At 34.6% G+C, this 25,002-nt stretch overlaps 1 protein-coding gene across 1 annotated transcript in view; it reads right to left on the reverse strand.

The window, feature by feature from the left end:
• LOC111045057 (fat-like cadherin-related tumor suppressor homolog) overlaps positions 1-18,275 on the reverse strand; it is a 763,395-nt gene extending 745,120 nt beyond the window's left edge. Inside the window, 1 exon segment of the mRNA XM_039439274.1 lies at positions 17,699-18,275. The gene's annotated coding sequence lies outside the window, so the exon portion shown is untranslated.
• Between the last annotated feature and the right edge of the window lie 6,727 nt (positions 18,276-25,002).

Genomic DNA, 25,002 nt, shown 5'->3' on the forward strand with positions numbered 1-25,002 from the left:
ACGCCAAAGTTTCGTTTGGTTTTTCAACTGAAGTGGAATACGGGAAAAAGTGCATGAATCATTTGAAAAGTTAGTCGGGTCAGAAAGTTAAGGGTTGCAGGGCTTGGATTCAATTCATATGCAGTACTCAGGTTAAAAACGTGAACTATTGGTGAATTTTAAAAAATCTCTTTTGATCAGATTTTGTACCTGTAGCTGAATGTATTTCATAATTATGATATTTGAAGTTCCCATCCTATGTAACCTCTCATTTCCCGTACATGATTTTAGTCGATTTTTTCCTTTGTTGAGGAAGAAAATGAACTCAGTTACATGAAGTTCATGAACCCAAGGCGTGTACATGATTTTAGTACATTTTTTCCTTTGTTGAGGAAGAAAATGAACTCAGTTACATGAAGTTCATGAACCCAAGGCTTCTGCATGAGCAATGATGATAATTATTTTACTCAGATTCAATGACACTTTTCAATTTTGAAGTATAAGAAGCTACGCCTTTTCAGGCTCTTCCAATGGGGAAAACCAATCACTTTTAAGGAGGATGTGATGAACAACTTTCTATTTCCTATATCACCTCGAGTTATTATTGGATTCATTTCCTCAAAACTGTGATTAATCATGAAACAATTTGTTTTTCTCCAAGCAGTATTTTTCAATCCAAGACAGACTGTGATTGGAACTTCTCTAAAACCTTCAGACTCCTAAATAGTCGGTATTATTTCTACTATCACTGAAAACATCGCAGTACTCAAGCTTGATATTTAATAGGTCAGAGATAGATAAATTATTGCATAAAAAACTACGAATTTTCAATGTAACAACATAATTTATGTTTATAATGAGGGGATATTTATATTAATATTAAATATAATAGGGTGCTAGTTATAGTTATCACACCATAATTTAGCTTCATTACAGGATTTCTCTAGGAAGGTATGAAAACGTGTTATTCGTTGGGAAATATATAACTCTAGCCGTCAGGCTCGCTTCGCTCGCCATATCCGTCTAGCAAGGGGGCTCCGCCTCCTGGACCCCCGACTGGATCGTCCAAAAATGAGATCAGCGGGCCTCGCTTCGCTCGCCTGCATGTAGACCTCAGTGGAACCTGGAACCTCTGTACCGAATTTCAACGTATTATGTCAATTTGATCTCGAAAAACACCTGTTACAATATCGGCGTATCTTTGGCGAACAAAATTCTTCCACCTCAGCTAACCTGTGTACTGATTTTTTTAAATATATTTCCATCATTATTGAATTAGGAGAGGAAACGCAGAAAAGCTGAGAAAACGCAAATTTTGGCTAACTGGATAAATTGGTATTTAGGAGGTCCTGGATAAATGCATTTCAATTTTCAACTTGGTTCCAACCTAACAAAGTCAACTCACTTAATGCCAACCTGACAAAATTTTTAATTTAGTTACCATAAAACTGTTTCGAAGAGGTACTCTCTCTAGATTATAGTTCTATATTAACATATGGTATGGACATTTCAATTATAATTTTAAGATATTGGAATAAGAAGAATATTCATGCTAAAAGAACTTTAACCCCTTGAAAACCACCCTTAGAATTAAGATATCGCCAAAAGATTTCTTAGTGCGCCTCTAAAGGGCTAACTGAACAATGAACATACCTACCAAATTTGAACGTTTTTGGTCCGGTAGATTTTTAGTTCTGCGAGTGAGTGAGTGAGTCAGTCAGTCAGTCAGTGGGTGAGTGCCATTTCGCTTTTATATATATATAGATGTGATAGAATACAGTGAGTATAATAAGAATGGAAGGGAACAAGGGAATAAATACAGTTTCGTTCATTTACAATTTGAAGTTTCAGTTCAACATACCACCAAAATATTGCTACTGCACTTATAAACTCTGCATTCTGCTTTCGTGCAGATTCACTGTACCCATCCAGTTAGTTTAATGAAAAATCACTGTTCCCGACGTGATTTCCAGTTAATATAACGTGAAAACAGCAGACAAAGAACGATAACTGATGTGCATCGCACAACCACGACACGGTTGAGCGAATCTGAATCGAATTTTATCTGGAAAATTTCTCGTTAGCCGGTTTTATCATGAGAGTTTTGTCGAGCGAAAAACTTATTAATTGTCGGCCGCAATCACACAACTGAGCATGCGCACAAATGAACGAGTAAGAACAAAGCAGTGTCTGTAGATAAATAATTAAATTCACTTCCGTTTCGGAAAACTGCGGGAAAACTGAAACGCCAGATTCGTGTTTAAATGCTGACGTTTTGCGGTTTATTCTTCCGTGTAGTTTTTGTAATTGTTCTGAATTTATACCGGCTGTATAGTGTGTAAAATATAACTGTATATAATAGATATAGCAGGCAGTGGAGAAGAGATCTCAGAGATACGCGGACATTCTCTTTTTGGCTCTAAAGGTCATGGTACTGCAGCGCTGCAATACTATCATCCTGTTTCAAAATGAAAAAATTCTGAAAGAATGCTAAGTTGAATTTGATTAACAATGGTGTGAAGGATAAAACGATGGGTAAGGTTAGATAAAAAAAGGATAGGATAGAGAGGTAAAAGGATAAGGGGTAATTGAAAAGAATTGATTTACTAAATTCATTGTTATGGAAGGAAACGAATTGATATCGCGATGGATAGAAGGTGGTTTGATTGTATGAGAGAATAATTATCAATCACTGTTCCCAATATCAATTCAATTCAATTCATTTGTCATTTTATAAAATAATACAATATATTTCTCTACAGAGCATCCTTAAGCTATAAAAATGAAACAATATGAATAGAAATAATGCGACTTTCAAGTCTGATCTTTATAACTAATGAATATAGTATAATATGGACAATTTTAATTTTTTTTTTTTTTTTTATCACATTACTATTGCTATCTAGTCTTGAGACTAATGAGCAAATTTTATCAAACCTAATTTACTAATTGTATATAATATGGACTACAGTGAAACTCTCTTTAGAATTTCTTACTGCTACCTACTAATAATTATTATGTACATCTATTAACTGTACTACTTAAGCTAGATTTCACTCAATCACTGCTCTGCTTTTTCACTAGACACCACTTTCACTGCACACCAATTCAAATGGTTTCCTTCTTTTCAGTCTCCGCACCAACCCTCCGTTGTCTAGCAGCTGGATTGCTTCGACGTTCGTGTGTTGGTGGAGCCGTTCTTCATGACTTTCTGCATACCTTTGAATCTCACAGGATACCATGTTGACTCCCAGGTCCCTATGGATGTCGCTGTTCCGCACATACCAGGGAGCATCAACGATGTTTCGGAGCACCTTGTTCTGGAATCTTTGTATGATGGTGACGTTGCTCTGTTTGGTGCAGCCCCATAGTTGTATTCCATAGGTCCAAACAGGTTTGAAGATCTGCTTGTAGAGGAGCAATTTGTTTGGTATTGAAAGTGATGAGTTTCTTCCAATAAGCCAGTAGAATTTCTTGTATTTTATGTTCAGTTCTTCTTTTTTCTTTTTGACATGCTCTTTCCAGCGAAGCTTAGCATCAAGAGTCATACCTAGGTATTTAGCTTGATTTTCATGTGGTATATTAATTCCATTGATGTTGATTGGAAGGTACACAGCTCTCTTGTTGGTGAAGTTAACATGAATCGACTTTTCCTCATTGAGCTTCATTCTCCACTTTTTGGTCCAGTCTTGTATCTTGTTGACAGATCTCTGAAGCTTCGCTGTTGCAATACCAACATCACTGTCTACTGCTAGTAGGGCGGTGTCATCTGCGAACGTGGCTGTGGTATTCTCCTCCAAATTAGGGATATCACTAGTGAAGAGAAGATAAAGGACTGGTCCTAAAACACTTCCTTGCGGAACTCCTGCTTTTATCTCTCTTAGATCAGAATATGAATCTTCATATTTGACTCTAAAGTACCTTCCTGTCAAATATGATTGCAATATTTCTGTAAATTGCTTAGGAAGCATTTTCTTCAGTTTATAAAGAAGTCCCTCATGCCATACTTTGTCAAAAGCTTGCCCTATGTCGAGAAAAACTGCTGAACAAACCTTTTTTTCTTCCAAGCTCTTCTCTATTATATTAACTATCCTATGTACTTGATCAATTGTGGAGTGTTTTTTTCTGAAACCAAATTGATGATTAGGAATTAATTGCTTTCTCTCAATTATTGGCTTGAGTCTACTCAATAATATCCTCTCAAACAACTTTGATAACACAGGTAACAATGAAATTGGTCTGTATGAAGCTACTTCATGTGGTTCTTTTCCTGGCTTGAGTAACATTATAACTTCAGCTACTTTCCAGACTCCTGGTACAAATCTGAGTCTGAATGAAGCATTCAGGATGTTTGTTAGCTTGATGAGTGCTTTCCTTGGTAGATGCTTCAGGACTAAGCCAGTTATCAGGTCAAATCCTGGAGTTTTCTTAGCATTCATAAGTTTTATTTCCTTTCTCACTTCTTCTACTGAGACATTCATTAGTTCTTGATTTTCCTGCATGATGTTACCTTCAATTTCTAGATCTTCTTGAGCTGCAACGTTTGGCTGGAAGACATTCACAAGATGATCAGCAAATGCCTGTGCCTTTTCTTCATTATTCTTGGCCCATTGTCTATTCAGTTTCCTAATAGGGGGAACTTGTTGGATGGGTGTTTTTATTTTCTTAGAAGCCTTCCATAGTGAGTAATCAGTGTTGCCTTGTCCTGTCAAATTACTCAAGTAACTGTTGATTGATTCATTTTTAATAAACTGTATCTCTCTTTTCAGTTCCTGTGTGAGAGTATTCAGTAATCTTTTATCTTGAGGAGAACGTGAATGCTGCCACCTCCTTCTAGCTCTTCTTTTCTCTGCAATCATTTCTCTTATTTCCAATGGATAATTATTTCCTACTGTTCTTCGTTTCCTAGTCTGCGGAGTATTACACCAGGCTGCCTGTTGTATATCAGTAACAAATTTTTCCAGCTCCTCATCTATTTGATCTGCAGTTGTTAATGGTGAATTCAGGTTAATTCTTTCCTCCAACACTTGCTGAAAGCCATCCCAATCTGTATACTTATTAACTAGTGTGGGATAATTATTTTGTTTTTGTAAAATAGTGTCACTCAACTTCAGAATAATTGGAGAGTGGTCTGAATTGAGATCAAAACTTTCCTCTACTTGCAAATAGTTTACTGAAATGTTTTTGATTATGAAAAAGTCTATGAGATCAGGTATCTTACTTGTATCTGTAGGCCAATAAGTTGGTTTTCCAGTTGAAAGAGATTCACATCTTGACTCTCTTACAGCTTCGTAAAGTACCTTGCCCTTATGAGTTGTTAATCGTGATCCCCAATGAATGTGTTTTGAATTGAAGTCACCGCCAAGGATAAATCTCGTTCCCAACATATCAAACATTGATAGATGATCTTCTTTTCTGAATGAATATCGAGGAGGACAGTAGACAGCTGCAACTACAAATCGATAATTAACTGCTTCCACACATACTCCTATCAATTGAATTCGTTCAGTTTCTAATTTAACGTGTTCATTATGCTGAATGCTCTCTTTGATTATGATTGAACTCCCCCCTCTCGCAACATTGTTGGGATGTAAGGCGTGGTAGGTCCTGTAACCTTTAAATTTTATGTAGGACTGTTTTGTAAAGTGAGACTCAGAAATGAGACAAATATCTACATTATCTATGTTTAGAACTGCTTCCAATTCCAGTTGTCGTTGTAAGAGTCCATTTGCGTTCCATTCCATTATGTTTAGTGAACGAATCATTTTGGTTTTTGTTGTCTATTATTGTCTAATTTCTCGATGCGAGATTGAAGGGATGAAATTATTTTCTCTTGTTTATCAAGTTTAGATAAGATGAGCTGTAGGATTTGTGAGGTGTCTTTTACTTCTTCATTTTTCTTCATCTGCGATTTATTTTCTTTGGATACGATTTCGGCGAAAGTCATTCTCTTTTCTGTGGGCCTACTTTGATGTTGAGTGGGCCTACTTTGAGAATTAGCCACATTCCGAGCCTGAGAATCGACAACATTTTTTGATGTTATATTCTTACTGGCTACCCTACTCGAGTTACGTATTTTTTGTAACTCAATTGCTACAGAGCAACCACGGTAGCTTGCAGGATGAGCTTCACCACAATGAATGCATTTCGGTAGTGCTTCACTAGGTTTCGTACACTCCTTTGATGCATGTTTTCCAGCGCACTTCACACATCTGGCCTCCTTGTTGCAATAAGCCTGAGTGTGGTTGAAAGCCTGGCAACGCTTACATTGAGGTATTAGATTAACTTTCTTCAATGCTTCAACTTCTACTCTGCAACCCAGAATATGTTTAAGTTCAAAAACCTTCTTAACATTCTCTTCTGCGCTGAACGAAACCATGAACATGTCTAATGGTTCTTTAGTTTTCCACTTCAACTTATTCACTACATCTACCACTAGCAATCCCTTAGCCTTTAAGTCCTCCATTATGGATTCTATACTACAGGAGTGATGAAGTTTTTTTATCATCACTCTTATGGGTCTCACCTGTTTGTTTTCATACGAGTGCCAGTTGAAACCATCGTTGATTAATTCTTTTGTAATATTTCTGTACGTTTCTGAATCTACTGAATTTACTTTGAAAGTCTCTCTACTCAAGAGCTTTATTCTAAATTTTTCATCTGAAGTCACTTTTTTCAAACTTTTATGAAGAGACTCCAGGCTCTTTATACCATCCACTATGATTGGTGGCGGTGGCGTTTCTTTCTTCTTGTTCTTTACTTCCTCACCTTTATTCTTCTGCAATGAGGTGATTTTGTTCAACTGACGATGGTTACCAGTAGGCTCATTCTTTGGTTCAGGAGACAAAGTACTATTTAGTTTCCTCTTCTTTGTAGTACGTTTGTTACGGGCCCTGATCCACTCAGTCTCTTTTGCCAACTCCTCCTCATTAGTTGAGTAGTTTTCAGCAACTGCTGGACTGCATGGTTGTTGAATGTTCTGTTCTATTTTTTGAAATCGCAATTCTAAGTCTTCAATTCTCCGCTGAAGTTCTACGTTGCTCTTCTCTAGCTGCTTTCTCTTCTCATCCGACTCCTTCCAGGCGATGAAGAGTGCATGCTCGGCGGCTGAATGGAGCTTATTTGATTTAATATAACGATCCGGTGAACACTGGATCTCTGATGGTTTGGTGGTGTCCATGTTCTCGATGTTGCTTTCCTCGTCTTCTTGCTCTTCAAACTCCGGGGCAAGAAAACTGGGTAGTTTCAACAATTTTCCACTTGACGTAGCCATAGACAATAATTTGCGAACATACTTTTCGAAAAGCCCTCGTACTCACTCACGATCGCGGAAACGCGAGCGCGAACGAAAATTGAAGGCCGCGCGGAAGTAGGTCACTTCGATTGCATAAAGACGGCGGATTTTAACCGAAATTTGATGCAATGTTTTGTTCCACTTAAATACCGTGAACAATCAACTGCTGACTCACTACTTCTACTGCACTACACTACGAGTACGTCTGCACTGTATGAGAGCTAACGCGATACTGATATTATTTCAGCTGGTAACTTTAGATGCTAAGTCATATTATCTCAATATGATCTTGAATCATGATCATCTTTCCGTTCTTCGGTAGCCGCTAGGCCGACAATTTCGAAAACACATAGGTCTGTAAAATGAATTAATAAATAATCATTATTAGCCACCCTATTAAATTTCTGGTCAGAAACCATCCCCAATATTCACACAACATATTCCCAAAGTTTCATGCCGTTAGGCCAAGTATTTTTCAAGTCGTAGGGAACAAACACACAGACATTCATTTTTATAGATATAAGATAGAAGATAGAAGATTTCATTCGGCTCAAACAAAAGCCTCTCTAAATGGAGGTAGAATGATAAGGTTGACAACTTTCAGTTCTGTTGTTTGATTTTTTTTTCAAATCACTTTCAAAAAGTTTATGTAGTATCTACTATTGAGTTTGAGATACTTCTGGCGCTATCATAGTTTCACACCTATTCTGTTCCACAATCCTATCTCTTGCAGTCGTTAACCATATCTATAATAAAGTAAAAAGTTGGCTTATACACGTACGGGTGAGGAAATTATGTTTGACGCATCATCACGTCTGAACTTTTGGACTAATTAACTTGAAATTTTGCATATAGGCTAGATTCTTAATTAACCAAGGATGTTTATGGGCCTATTTTCAATGCTTCAAAACTTCATTACGTCAAGTTTTCAGATTATCAAGTTTGGAAATAGATACTTGCGGAGCCCGGGTTCCTGCTAGTTCTGTATATAGTGACATCAGAGTATGGAGGAAATTCCTTTTCCTTCCATATTATCCTTAAAATGTAAAATTTCAAAAAACCTTGTGTATACATCGACGCACAGTTGAAAAATGAATATTCCTGTCAAATCTCATAGAATTCTATCAATGTGTTTGGCCGTAATTGCGTTACATACATACATACATTCATACAGACAAAAAAAATCCTAGTTGAAACATAGACCTCACTGCGTTCAGTCAATAAAGACTAGCTAGTTACGATGGTTGCCAGAGGCTCCAATACTACTCTTGCAGATGAATCTTGAAATAATCATTCTAACGTATGATCACATAATACGAGACTCGTTTGCGTTCACTCGCAAATGAATAATTCTGACAAATAGAACAAGGGACTATTGCTTGTAATCCAGGTGCTCGATGTTGATGATCTTGAAAATAATTTAATAAAAAATAGTTATCTGGTTGGAATGAGATTTCATGATAGGTCTTCTAACTAGGCCAACTTTTCCAAATTCTGAAATTAATTTATTGAATTTACAAACAACAGCTGAAGCATTATTATATTCGGATGTTAAGCTCTAGTAGTTCAGGATGTAGTTCAGAAGAATTTCTCTCTCATAGTTCAGAAAATTTCTGATCACAATAATTATCATACTAGCTATGTTCTGGAACGATTGACAATTGCTCATTTGAAAACCAGTTTCACTTCCAGAATAATACAATAACTCTCCTATACGTTTGCTTGAAATACTTTTAATGGCTACTCGTCACTATATTCACCACTTCCGAAATCATACATTTTTGAAAAAGGGAAGCACTGATCCGACAAGAATAGAAGAAGAATAAAGTATTGTCGAATAAGCACTACTCCTCGGAAGGGCGACAGACTAATGCTTGTTTCACTCTGCGGTAGCATCCGTTCAATGATTAATGTGCTTACGTGAGAGTTGAGGAAAAGGAAAGGGAAAGGGATAGGGAAAGGGAAAGGACATGAATCGTGCAAGTTCCATTGTCTGTGCTCGAGGGCGGAAATATTCCCTCTCAATCAAAAGTACAAAGAGCCAAAGTTTGGTCTCCACTCAGAATTGATATTTAATCAGGTCAAACAGATCGCTCTCACTGGTTTGAGTGCAGACAATTCTGAGATTTCGGCTTTCTTGATTCACTTGGATATTGATGGACAGGTTCATTGATTTCCATTGACAATTAACTTTGAACGGAAATGTTTTGTGTATTAGATAGGTACAGGTCTAATGAACGACATACATCAAGGACATTAGAATTGATTCCAAACAAAGTTCGATGGAACTCCATGCAAACTATTAGTCTTGGAATGAGGAGTGAGGGGTTTGTTTTCTTTCAGTGATAATCGAACCCTGTTTCAATGATTTTCAATGTACTGTCAGAAGCTATGAAATGGAAAGAGAGGTGGCGTTATAGAAAATTCAAAGATGATTTACTGGTAGAACGAAAATTCTGATTTTTCTCATGAGATCAATGATTCCAATCACTTCAGATGAATTATAGTATTTTTTCTCTTGAATATTGTGAAGAAAGCTCAAGACAATAGTCTTCTCTCCCCATTTGCAGTTATCTGGAGATGAGCTATGAGATTCTCATGTTAATAATACATGATAAAAAAACGTCTCATGATAAAAAAACGTCTTTACAGTATTTCAAAGAATCAGTTTGTGATTGTCCTCCAGCTCCAGATAAGTTGTAGAGTCATCAATGAAATTGAATATTATTATCTAGATGAAGAATTTGGGTTTTTCCAAAAATACACGTTTTAGAATATTATATAAACCTTCTCACTTGTTGGTGAAATCAGTAATACTTCAACTATATAAATAAAAATCGAGCCTCAAATTTTGACATTCAATAACTTTTTCATTTGTACAATGAATTCGATGATTTTTTTTTAGTTGTGTTCGTTATGTTCAGGACCAGGTTTATGGCCTAACAAATTTTTAATCAGACTCCAGGACTCATTCCTACGGTGCTTTAAAGTTTACATGTAATACTTATGGGAGAAGATTTGTGAGCTGGCTACACACAGAAATAAAAATTATCTGTTATAATCATTAATTTGCATCATCTTTATTCCTAGAGTCAATGACCTTTCTTGTACTTAGACTTACACTCATATACAGTACTGTATTCTATAATATAAACATTTTCAACTAGAACATATAATACTGTATTATCAAAGTCTACTAGAACAATCCTCGAATAGAGCTAAACAAAATAAGTAATTCAAAATAAAATTGCCTTTATTCCTAGAGTCAATGACCTTTCTTGTACTTAGACTTACACTCATATACAGTACTGTATTCTATAATATAAACATTTTCAACTAGAACATATAATACTGTATTATCAAAGTCTACTAGAACAATCCTCGAATAGAGCTAAACAAAATAAGTAATTCAAAATAAAATTGCCTTTATTCCTAGAGTCAATGACCTTTCTTGTACTTAGACTTACACTCATATACAGTACTGTATTCTATAATATAAACATTTTCAACTAGAACATATAATACTGTATTATCAAAGTCTACTAGAACAATCCTCGAATAGTGCTAAACAAAATAAGTAATTCAAAATAAAATTGCCTTTATTCCTAGAGTCAATGACCTTTCTTGTACTTAGACTTACACTCATATACAGTACTGTATTCTATAATATAAACATTTTCAACTAGAACATATAATACTGTATTATCAAAGTCTACTAGAACAATCCTCGAATAGAGCTAAACAAAATAAGTAATTCAAAATAAAATTGCCTTTATTCCTAGAGTCAATGACCTTTCTTGTACTTAGACTTACACTCATATACAGTACTGTATTCTATAATATAAACATTTTCAACTAGAACATATAATACTGTATTATCAAAGTCTACTAGAACAATCCTCGAATAGAGCTAAACAAAATAAGTAATTCAAAATAAAATTGCCTTTATTCCTAGAGTCAATGACCTTTCTTGTACTTAGACTTACACTCATATACAGTACTGTATTCTATAATATAAACATTTTCAACTAGAACATATAATACTGTATTATCAAAGTCTACTAGAACAATCCTCGAATAGAGCTAAACAAAATAAGTAATTCAAAATAAAATTGCCTTTATTCCTAGAGTCAATGACCTTTCTTGTACTTAGACTTACACTCATATACAGTACTGTATTCTATAATATAAACATTTTCAACTAGAACATATAATACTGTATTATCAAAGTCTACTAGAACAATCCTCGAATAGTGCTAAACAAAATAAGTAATTCAAAATAAAATTGCCTTTATTCCTAGAGTCAATGACCTTTCTTGTACTTAGACTTACACTCATATACAGTACTGTATTCTATAATATAAACATTTTCAACTAGAACATATAATACTGTATTATCAAAGTCTACTAGAACAATCCTCGAATAGAGCTAAACAAAATAAGTAATTCAAAATAAAATTGCCTTTATTCCTAGAGTCAATGACCTTTCTTGTACTTAGACTTACACTCATATACAGTACTGTATTCTATAATATAAACATTTTCAACTAGAACATATAATACTGTATTATCAAAGTCTACTAGAACAATCCTCGAATAGTGCTAAACAAAATAAGTAATTCAAAATAAAATTGCCTTTATTCCTAGAGTCAATGACCTTTCTTGTACTTAGACTTACACTCATATACAGTACTGTATTCTATAATATAAACATTTTCAACTAGAACATATAATACTGTATTATCAAAGTCTACTAGAACAATCCTCGAATAGTGCTAAACAAAATAAGTAATTCAAAATAAAATTGCCTTTATTCCTAGAGTCAATGACCTTTCTTGTACTTAGACTTACACTCATATACAGTACTGTATTCTATAATATAAACATTTTCAACTAGAACATATAATACTGTATTATCAAAGTCTACTAGAACAATCCTCGAATAGAGCTAAACAAAATAAGTAATTCAAAATAAAATTGCCTTTATTCCTAGAGTCAATGACCTTTCTTGTACTTAGACTTACACTCATATACAGTACTGTATTCTATAATATAAACATTCTCAACTAGAACATATAATACTGTATTATCAAAGTCTACTAGAACAATCCTCGAATAGAGCTAAACAAAATAAGTAATTCAAAATAAATTGCCTTTATTCCTAGAGTCAATGAACTTTCTTGTACTTAGACTTACACTCATATACAGTACTGTATTCTATAATATAAACATCTCAAGAAAAGTTAACTGTAGTGGATGAAAACAGATTAAAGGTTGTCAGCCTTTTTAGAAAATAGTCTAAACGTCTGAATCAATATATTGTGAATTGAGATAATTGGTTGACGTTTTCACCGAATTGATAAAAGGAATGTTTTTGGAATGTTCCCGGAAACCTTAATTGTAGTTGATCGAAAGATTTTGAAGAACTGAAGAATAAATAGTCTGAACTACTTTATTGGGAATTTTGAGATGTTTTCACCAATAACGAAATAAAAACACACATTATGTTGTCAAATTCTACACAATTTCACCAAGTCAAGAACGTTTCAGGAAAAGTTAACTGGAGTGAATGAAAACAGTTGAGGTCTCAGCCTTCCTGGAAATGAGTATAAGGACTGTGTTGGAAATTTAACAAGAGCAATAGATGATAAAAGATGTTGAAAGTTGAACCAACTTTAATCCCGGATCAGGCGTATGCTGATATCAATTAAAACCAATTTTTGATTCAACAATACCTTCCTTGGAAGATGAGAATATTGTCATTTTTTTGGAACTGTTTTAGCCTGAATCCTCTAGTCTCAAGTCTTCATTATAATCTTCAATTTATCATGTTTTTTTGTAAAATTCAGTAGATATGTCAACTATTTACGTTGAGATAATTGTTGAGGTTCATAGATTGTTTGGTATGTATTTTTGGGAAAAAATTCCAATTCCAATTTCAGTTGAGAGAGCAAGTGAGTATGGTAGCTGAAAACCGTTACGGTAATTCAACTGGTTGTCCAAGTTACACTTCACTAGTAGTATACGGATCACTAGTTCGTTGAACTAACAACTAGTGGGCAAAGAGGCTGAGATGAGAGAGCAATTAAATAGTTATAAAAAGATAATTCAACTAGTAGGTTGAGTAGAACTGGTAATAGAATACGGATTTAACTAGTTGACCGAGCGAAGTGAGGTCTAAGATTCAAGTCGACGGTTTGGCATTTCTCTTAATGTTGAAATGTTTGAATGTTTATGTGTTGCGCATTTACGGAGAAACGCAGTAAAAGATTTTCATGAAATTTGACAGGTCTGTTCCTTTTTCAATTGCGCATCGACGTATATACAAGGTTTTTGGAAATGTTGCATTTCAAGGATAATATAAAAGGAAAAAGGAGCCTCCTTCATACGCCAATATTAGAGTAAAAATCAGACTATAGAATTATTCATCATAAATCAGCTGACAAGTGATTACACAGATGTGTGGAGAAGCCAGTCTATTGCTGTATTTCCATAAGGTCTATAGTTTCAATCAGGTACTTGTGGATGAGAATACTGCGTGAGGTCTTCAGTTCACAGAACTACTAGTTCCTTGAATTAACAACCAGAGGGAAAAGATGCTGTGATAAAACAACAATTGAATAGTTATCAATTAGCATTTGAGTAGGTACTAGAATTCAACTAGTTCGTTGAATTAACACCCAGAGGATGAGGAGGCTGAGATGAGAGAGGAATATAATCAATAGTTATCAAATCGATAACCGTTAATTTAACTAGTTGATCTTATTCAACTAGTAGAAGTTTTAGAATTTATTCAACTAGTTCATCAACCAGTAGCCTAGGCAAAGAGGTTTTGCTTGCGTTGCCAGTAGGTTCATCAACTCGTGTGTAGGACGTAATATGTAGAAAGGAAGGGTTACCCAGCTTAATTCGTCGTCTTCTTGCGGCTAAATCGTCTGTTTATAGTTGAATTATTCGTAGTTAAACTGTGGTTTGACCTTTAATTAGCGAGGGGTCCCCAGTCTTAATTGCATTCTCCGCATGGAGGGACGGAAAATGAGAACGCTCCCAAGTTCTTGTGAACGAACTGTATTAATTTAAATGGTAAGAACTTGTTTTTATTGAATCAATTATTGTTGATTTAAATTGAGGGTATAGTATTATTCGTGGGCTCTATTGAATAATTTGGAATTCATCGGGAGAGAACAGAGAACTGCCCTACATAAAATATTTGACGCTTTTTCACTTTCCTTGCCCTATTACATAGGTAAGGAAAGTATTGCTTTCCAAAAAAATTAAGGTACCACAAATTCAAGTTTTCTATCCGTTTCAAGGTCCCCTGAGTCCAGGAACATGATTTTTTAAAACAGAATTATTGAGTTTGATTTTATAGGCCACGTTTAAACTGCTGTATTAATTTGACAAGTCATATTTGTAAAATTGAGCACGGAAATACATTTAATTATGAATTGATAACACTTATACACATTGGATATTTATAGCGCATTCTCATTTAGATCATAAGCAATTAATAATAATAGTATAAATCAGTGAGAAAGTTGAAGGAAATTAATAAAACCTTACTTCAGATTGGAGTGTATTTTAATAATAGTATTTTCTCAACTGGAGGTTATCGATTATTTTCGTCCCGTTTCCTATGTTTTTATTAAAATTTCAATCATGTTTTTATCTACTTTTATTTTATCTGATCCATTATTTGTTTTGAAAATAAGACATAATTGCTCTGCTAAGAAACTATAGGCCACCTTCAGCTATGTAATTGACATTTAGTTGACGTCAAATGAAAGTGCAGAAGAGAAGCATAAGTGAGAGAGAGAGAGAGAGTGAGAGAGAGAGTGAGTGTGTGACTGAGAGAGTGAGTGAGAGAGAGAAAGAGAGAGATGGAGTGAAAGGTTCGAATATTGGTATTCAATTCCGCAAAAAGTACGCAACATGACAAACTTTGCGTTAAATGAGGAATGATTAATTTCTCTAGAAAGTACCTAACTTACTAAAGCCAAAATTGGGTAACATCTATAAGAATTAATCAATTTAATTGATTACATAATATGTCAGATAATACTTTGAATGAATAAAATAATCTCCGTACTTTACTTCAAACTAGGAATGAATCATCTTCTTCAACAATACTAAGATGCCATAAAATAACAAGTTATGCGAATATGCCTTCTTTTATGTCTTCATCCATCTTTCATGTGCTATTTTTAGTTCTATAATACAGTTTTCCTGTTCTATAATTTATTCTGAGTTGTTCATCATCAAGTAACACAAATATCCAGTCTCAAAACGTTTGAAAACAGAACTAAAATTGATTAATTTTCGTCTCATTTGTACAGTATTATTATCACAGTGGAAGAAAAATACTTTAAAATTAAATTTCTCATGCATATAAGTCAGATATGAGCTACGAAACAGAACTTTGTGAATAAGGGTGAAGTATGAATTAATTCTGGATAATTGTAAATGGAGTAATTTTTATAACACTTATTTATTGATGAACGATTCATCAATGACATTCACAAATAATCATAAAATGGTAAAAAACAGGCTTACTATTGCATTCCCGAATTTTGATTAAAGATTAAAATTATGTATCTGTATTAATTAATGTAATCTGTACAGGAATTCAGCATGTTTATTCCACCAGGAACAGGTTAAACTCCTTCCTGACCTTTTGTTTAGATTATTTGTATAGTCATTCTATATTTGATAAAATAAGCACTTCAAACGCCTTCAAATCTTATCATAGATTTATTAATAGTTGAAGAGTGTCTTTTGAAATTTGATACATCATACTCATTCATTTTAATCAATTAAATAATATTTTTTAATAATCGTACACTACAACCACTGCTTTATATCCTTTTTTGGAGAGAATCAATAGACTGAATATATAACTCTATTTATTGAACAAGATAAAATTTTCAAATTATGTACTGTATAAACGTTGCATTAATTGTCACTCAAAGCCTATTTGCAGCCGATTTATACAAATCTAAAAAGGAAATTAGGTCTAGCTGAGTTGAATTCACTTTAATCCACTGCACTAGATTACTCAAATTCTGTACAGTACAACATATTTTATCAGAAAAATAATTCATATTTGGTAAATCTATTGCTTTATGAAATCATGCGCTAAAAAAAGAGTGACTCAACAGAATTATGACACAATAGTTATAAAGAATATCTCTTCCCATTGTCTATTCAGCTATTTTGCACTCTCATTTAATATTTATCTTGACAGAACTATCAAACAGAATGATCCACTTTGAAGCTTGGTCATACAATGTTGAATAAAACACTAAAATAAGGAAATATGTGATGTAATTTGCTTGTTATTTTGAAAGAAAAATTGTCAGTTCATAATCTTAAATTTATTCTTTGATACCACAAGTCAATAATTAATCAATTTATTATCCATTTTATCGGGAAAATGCTATTCTAATCAATGAAGGCTTTAGGAATGGCAATGTAGAATTATGATCTTATCTTCTGATATTTCGAAATGAAAGATTATTATCCAATCGTCAAGAAGATAATAGTTCTGGGTCAAAAATTTGTAATATGCAAAACTGCTTTATTTTCAACTGACACCAGATAAATAAAAAAAAACAATGATCTATGTTTAGTTGAACAAAAAAAATTGTTCAACGAAGCAATTAATATTAAACAATTAACAATTAAACAAGAAAATAATGTACTAAAGATGTGGACAAAACAAGAAAATAATTTAGGAAAGATGTGGTTTCACTGGAATTTCACTTCTGATTGATTGCAATAATTACTATATCATATTTATTCAACAAAAATAAAGTACCATAGTTGGAAAGTGTATGAAATGATTTAGAATTATGAGTATCACATCTAAAAAGGTAATTAGGTATAGCTGAGTTCAGTAGCTTCGATTATTAAGAACAGTAATGTAATAACATAAATAATAAAAAAACATTAAGAAATCACTCTATTCAAACCCTAGCCCGGTCTTTTGAATTTTCCCGCAAACCACATGACCAATATTGGTACGAAATAACACCCTGACAATCTAACAAACTACCCAGTGGAACAATTAAACATTTCTTGTGAATGAAAAATATCTACTTCCAATAGAATTTAAAGATAAGCTATAATTTCAAAGCCTTATCCTCTAGGGAATATGAGGGATTCCAGATCATTTGAGGGACTATTTTTCTATGGTGTACTAGCCGTTACACAAACATAATAACCCCAACATATTTCAAATTTCAAAATTCACTTGACGTGCACTCAAATCGAAATAACCATCGACCACCTTTTGTAGCAGATCATAAATCGATCAAATACTATAATCTTCATCTGTGAAAATCACTACTAAACGTTTTCTTAATAATATTGTAGATTGTAGTAAAGGTATTGTAATATATTATTATATTATTAAACATAACTGACCTGTATCAAATGATTATCCAAACTTTTCTTCCGTGAAATGTGATGTGATCGTAATCCAATCCTTTTATCCAATTTTTATGTTGCTATAAAACTTCACAAACACCACTGATATTCTATTGAATAACTATACTATTTAGAATTTCGTTACTAAATATTATTATCTGCACGAGAACTATTATAATGATATGTAACTGTGCTTTTGTTAACAGTTACAACTCCGCACTTTGAAGTGGATACCGTTGAATATTTTACTAAAATATTTATCTAGTGTAACGCTGATGGAAGTTGAACTATTATGAACTTGCACTGTTGCTTTCAAACGTCGTTATTTAATCTGATTACGGTTGAACGACTAAAACACGACTAACTACGGCACTAAAATTCAAACACACTGTACACTCGCGTCGAGATTTCGTCGAATTTTACGTGGAAATTCGAAACACACTTGTTTTGTAGTAAACCGAGTCGTTTAGCACTGTATTTTACAAGTTTGAAAAGTACGTGAGCAGTTACCGACCGACATAGCACATACGCGACGTTTACGTTAGGACACCGCCGGCTCAACTGAAGTTTAGTTCAGGCGTTTACCGAGTTGGCGAGTGCTGTGAAGGAGTGAGAGAGAAGGAATGCGTATGCGGTGTGTGAGTTGGAGAGAGACAGAATTATGAACTGGCGTCTGCGCATGGGACGGGATAAAACCTGTCTGCGGCGTTGCCAAGTTGTGTGGGGCGGTTGCACTCTAGAACCAACACACACACTCGCCCATTGATAGCACTGCACACTGGTAGTATGAGTGTGTAAGAGAGAGAGTTTGAGGGTGCGATAATAAATGAGTACCAGTACTTAATGTTTTGTTACTGTGTTTAGGAAGCATCTAATGAGAAAAATACTGTATTCTACCACGTTTCAATTCTATAAGTGAATTAAATTTCCAAAAATTGAAAAGGAAGCCATAAGCATTTATGCAGTGATAGAGAGAGAGAGCATGTGAGAGAAAGCAACTGGTACTGTGTTTAGTCTACACACATGGCGACTAAACAGAGGATTGAGGAATGCAGTCTAGTATGCAAGGAGAGATTACAATATTCATGGTTTTAGAATTTTAGATTGGAAATTAATTTTTTGTTCAACCCACAGTAGCAGCAACTAACTGGTCTAGTCAGTCTTGTCAGTTATATAACTTCTTCTTGTGAGTACAGGTATACATATGTATCGTCACACGTTTTTTACTAAAAGTCTACTTGGTTTTGCTGAGGTTCTAGGGATGATGCTCACATGAAAATAGGCTTGTGCGTGGTTAGGTTATGAGATGGATGAGGTGATCTTCAGTCTTAGGTAGGTACTTGACGGAAGCTCATAACTGACAGTTAATCTCATAACCAACAATTATGGTTTTCACTTGCTGATTTTCTGTACAGAATTTGAACATGATCTGTCAATTAGTTCTTAACCCTACAGAGACACACTGGGTGTTTCACACCCCAGGGATTTTTTTTCTGTTCTGCAGTTGACAATAAGAAACAGATAGGAGTTTTTGCCCAGTCTAAATTAGGTTTGAAGCATTGTCAACTGCTCTCCACCACTTCCAGTCAGTAATAGCATTCTACAAGGTCACCAGCTCATCTTGTTCTTAGTTTGGGGTGTCTAACACCCCAGAGTGTCTTTCACGTAGGACTTTTATCAAATACTTTTTACAAAGATTTACTTGTATTGACCACTACGAATGTGGTATGGGATGATGTATCAGATTGGAATAAATGCTATGATACTCTACAACTTGAGGTTCAAAACAATAAAATGAAGAGACGTGAGTTTTTGATGAAGTTGTCATTGGCAATGATCAAGCCATTCCTTCAAACCAGATTAGGAGCTCCAACACTCAGGCGGAACATACGTACTTCTAAAATTAGTTTAAATATTGATAAGCTGAGCTTTACTTTCGATTTCTGTATGCACTTGGAACAAAAATGAAGTATGGGCTAAGTACTTTTTTCTCTATATTTTTCAAAGAAACAAGCAAAATTAAATTGGGGTGTTCAACACCCCAGTGTGTCTACTGTGTTAGCATTAAGTAAGTGTGTCTCTGTAGGGTTAAGAAGGCATAGAAAACGCAGGAAAACGCTCAAAAACCGCTGATCTTGAGCGTAGCTCGGGAGTTATTCCAAGACCATAAAATACAACTTTTTCATATCTCAGCTGAACCTGTGTACAAAATTTGAACATTTTCTCCCAATTGATTCTCGAAAAATGTGAAAAAACGCACAAAAAACGCTAGGGAACACAAGGAAAACACAGAAAATCCGCCTATAGTGGGCGTATCTTTGGCGGTACAAAGTATTTAGTATATTTAGTATTTGGTATAGAGTATCCTGTATTTCTCTAAAGACAAAATTTCTAGACCCTTGCTGAACTTCTCTACCAAATCTGAACATGATCTGTCAATTATTCTTGAGAAGGTGTAGAAAACGCAGGAAAATGATCAAAAACCGCGGAACTTGGGCGTTATTCCAAGACCATTATTCCATTTCCAGTAAGTTATCACGTATTTAATCTGTGCTCCCAATACAACACGTTGATACCTTATCTGACCCCTGTACCAAATTGGCAAACTTTCTCTCAATTAATTCTTGAAAAATGTGAGTAAACGCAGTAAAAACGCTAGGAAACGCTGGGAAAACGCTAGGAAACGCTGGGAAAACGCAGTAAAACCGCCTATCTTGCGCAGTTCTGGACAGAGTTCTGTTAGTACTCTTAAGAATGAATATCTCGACCCTTGCTGAACTTCTGTACAGAATTCCAACATGATCTGTCAATTAGTTCTTGAGAAGGCCTAGAAAACGCAGGAAAAGCGCTTAAAAACCACCGATTTTGGGCGGAGCTTAGGAGTCTTAATTTTAGGCGGAACTAAACTTCCAATACAACATTTGTATATCTTAGATGAGCCTATGTACCATGTTTGAACATATTTTACCAATTATTTGTTGAAGAAGTTGAGAAAACACTGAAAAACGCAGAATTTGGGTGTATCTTTGGATTTTTTTTCAAATCCGTTCTTAGTGCGCCTCTGGATGGCTAACTGAACAAACCTGCCAAATTTTATTGTATTTGTTCCAGTAGATTTTCAGTTCTGTTGATTATTAATGAATGAGTGAGTGAGTGAATGAGGAAATCACAAAAATTTTTCAACACGTAAGGTGTTTTAATAATAATAATAATAATATCGAGTGACCTGGCTGGCTCAGGTCTGGTGTCAGAGTTTTCAGGTCGCAACTGATCAATTTCAGGGCCTCTGACATGACCTAACGACTGCTTTTTACGCAGCCGGGACCGACGGCTTAACGTGTCCATCCGAAACACGGGAGTGGCCCGAGATAAATATCTTGCCCGGGCCGGGATTTGAACCCGTGTTTTCTAGGTGTTTTAATAAGACTACATTATCAACGATCACTACATCTCACCGAACAATGCGTATCTAAATCCTCTTATCTTCTTTCAGACTATTGATTTCTATTTCTACGGGTATTGCAGATTTGACGCCCAGTGAGATTAGTTTCTCAATTTATATTTTGTAAATTCATCTATAATTTTGCTGTATTGTAAGCTATTGTATATAAATGTATAAGCCAGTATATATTGTAATCTACATGAATAAAGTACTCAATCAATCAGTCAATCATTCTTTCCGAAGAATGGACATTGATATGTCCAAAGCTCCGCTAATTTATGTAGATGCATAACAATATAATTATCTTTAGTTATTATATTACAAATTGCTTTTACATAAATCATATACAGTTCAATAATTATTTTCTTAGTACTGTATATATTATGTAAATTCATCTATAATTTTGCTGTATTGTAAGCTATTGTATATAAGTGTATAAGCCAGTATATATTGTAATCTACATAAATAAAGTACTCAATCAATCAATCTCTCTCACTCTCTCTCTCTCTCTTTCTCTCTCTAATGGTACTAATACGAAATCTCCAAACCAAATCTCCAAAACTCTCTCTATCTCTCTCTCATTAAATCCTAAATCCTTAGTTTAAATAACGAAATTAACGTTTTGGTAGAGAGTAGTGGGGAGGATATTTTTAATATTCTTCCCAAAGAATGGACATTGATATGTCCAAAGCTCCGCCAATTTATGTAGATGCATAACAATATGATTATTATCTATAGTATATATTACAAATTGCTTTTTCATATCATATACAGTTCAATAGTTATTTTCTTAGTCTATATTATGTAAATTCATCTATAACTTTGCTGTATTGTAAGCTATTGTATATAAGTGTATAAGCCAGTATATATTGTAATCTACATAAATAAAGTACTCAATCAATCAATCACTCACTCTGACACTATCTCACTCACTCTCTCACCTCTCTCTCTCTCTCTCTCTCCTCCTCTCTCTCTCTCTCTCTCTCTCCTCTCTCTCTCTCTCTCTCTCTCTCTCTCCTCTCTCTCTCTCTCTCTCTCTCTCTCTCTCTCTCTCTCTCCTCTCTCTCTCTCTCTAATGGTACAAATATGAAATCTCCAAAACTCTCTCTCTCTCTCTGATGGTACCAATAAAAAATCTCCAAAAATACCAAACTAAATTCTCTCTTCTTCATTCATTCATGACAGTAAATACCATCAACTATTTCCGCGATCATTTATCGTAATTCTATTTTATTTCGGTTATGAATAATTGATAAATATCAAGCACTAAATAGATAGGAGGATAATGCTATTCAAGACAAACTTGTATTTTATTCAAGAGCAGGATCAATGTCTTCAAGCTTAGCACGTGGCATGGAGTTGCCGCAAAAGTAGTTTAGTAGCTTGGGAAACATAACAGTAACGTAACAAACAGCTTAAAATTGTATTGAAACCGAGGATTCGTAGGCTACTTACGGATGTATGGCGCAAATTGAAGCAAGGTTTTGTTATGATGTAACAGTAACGTAACATTAGGTAACAAGTAGCTTATAATTCTGTTAAAACGTAGTTTAGTAGCTTGGGAAACGTAACAGTAACGTAACAAACAGCTTGAAACTCTATTAAAACCGAGGATTTATAGGCTACTTACAGTTATTTGGCGCAAATTGAAGCTAGGCGACTATGAGGTAACAGTAACGTAACATTAGGTAACAAGTAGCTTATAATTCTGTTAAAACATTATACTAATAGGCTAGTTGAAAAAAGGTTGACGCAAATATTGTAGCTAGGCGATCACGAGGTAGTATCATAGAGAAAATATAGCATAAGAAGATATCTATAGGTTGTTTATGTTACAAATTTGAAGCAAATTACTGTCGACTACTGTTTTGGCCAGGTGAGAGTGTGAGAACGGCACAGTACGAGAGATTGTCAGGGTCACATAGCTTCACGAAAAAAACTGGTGTGGTACACTAACACAACTTTCCTTGCTCATTGATCTATAAGCCTCATTAACGAGGATAATTTAGGGAATTATGCCGATTGGCGGCTAAATAATTAAAACTACGATTATACTATTGTGATTGAGTTCAGAGTACATTTTCCTTTGTTTGAATTACAGTATGAAATTTGAGGATTTTTTAAAAATTGTCAAAACAGCTGTTCTACAAATAAAATATCGACATGTGTTCTTTTGAATAAACTGCTCTACCTACCTACCTCATGAACGAGAAGGAGGTAACAAAGTAAATTTCTCAAGGATGAGGTGGACCCCCTGTTAATTTCTCAGGGAGGAGACTCATGCCATTTAATAGAACTGATATATAACTATACAGGGTATGAATTTGGAAAAAATCGGTCAAGTCATTTTTGAGAAAATCGTGATAGAAATTTAACAAAATTCATTCGTCTCAGGAATATTACGGAGCTCCTGCAATTTTCCCAGTAATGAGACTCATGTCAGTTGATAGGGTTTATAAATAGCTATCTAGGGTATAAATTTGAAGAAAATCGTTAGAGCCGTTTTCGAGAAAACCGTAAAAAACATGGTTTTTTTTAGCCATTATCCGCCATTTTCTCCGCCATTTTGAATTGAATTTCTCAATGACGGATCCTCATGATATAAGGACCTTGAGTTTGAAATTTCAAGTCAATCGGTTAATTGGGAATGGAGTTATCGTGTTCACAGACACACACACACCCACACACACACAGACCAACACCCAAAAATCATGTTTTTGGACTCAAGGGACCTTGAAACGTATAAAAACATAAAATTGGGGTACCTTAAATTTTTTTGGAAAGCAATACTTTCCTTACCTATGGTAATAGGGCAAGGGAAGTAATGAAACGTATAGAAAACATGAAATTAGGGTACCTTAAATTTTTTTTGGAAAGCAATACTTCCTATAAAGCAATACTTTCCTTACCTATGGTAAAAGGGCAAGGAAAGTAAAAGAACTAGTATCGGCTTGAGTTAACATTGAAAATTAGAACATAAACACCCTATACCCAAGATATCATCTTGTACTATCTTTTGTCTATGGTAATATTGTATTCGAACTTCGGCATTGTTATTTTTTTGTTACGTTGATGTTACCCTAGTTTATTCAAACATGAGACTCGAAGGCTACTTACAGAATAGAACAGTAAAAGTTGGCGCAAATTGGAGCTAGGTGACAACGAGGAAACATTCAATTCCAACGTAGTCATTTTTATTTTGTTGTTACGTTGGTGTTACGATAGTTTATTCAAACATGAGACCCGTTGGTAGAATAGTACTTACAGAACAGAACAGTAAAAGTTGACGCATATTGGAGCTAGGTGCCAACGTGGTAACATTCTATTCGAACAAGAGCATTGTTATATTGTTGTTACGTTTATGTTACGCTCGTTCACCGTTCGGTGTACGTTGGTGTTACGGTGTTTTAGCGGACACTTTATAGGATAGGCTTAGACAGAATGTAAGGTACCTTGCTGTCTCTTAGGCCTGAAAAGGCTGTCTAAATTCTACTCGTCTCACCCTGATGGAAACCAATTAACCAGAATAAGCATGAATTTGTAATCAGTCAATTCGCTGTTCTGTCTCCTGTAGAGAGAATAGAAAGAGAGAGAGAGAGTGAAAGGGAGAAAGAGTGAATGTAGCGGATGGGAGGAGGAGTAAGGGAAAGGGAGAGAGAGTGAGTGATTGAGAGAAAGAGCGAGAGAGATTGGAGAGGATGGGAGTAGGAGTGAAAGAAAGGGAGAGATTAGATTTCTTTATTTATGTATGTTACAATATTTACTGGCTTATACACTAATTTACATTAAATGAGGGTAATGCTAATTATTCAAAGAATTATACAAAGTATAAAAAATTAATCAATGAGAATAAAGATTA

This window comes from Nilaparvata lugens, chromosome 12 (genome assembly GCF_014356525.2).
Source record: "Nilaparvata lugens isolate BPH chromosome 12, ASM1435652v1, whole genome shotgun sequence".
In the NCBI taxonomy this organism is placed as follows: Eukaryota; Metazoa; Arthropoda; class Insecta; order Hemiptera; family Delphacidae; genus Nilaparvata; species Nilaparvata lugens.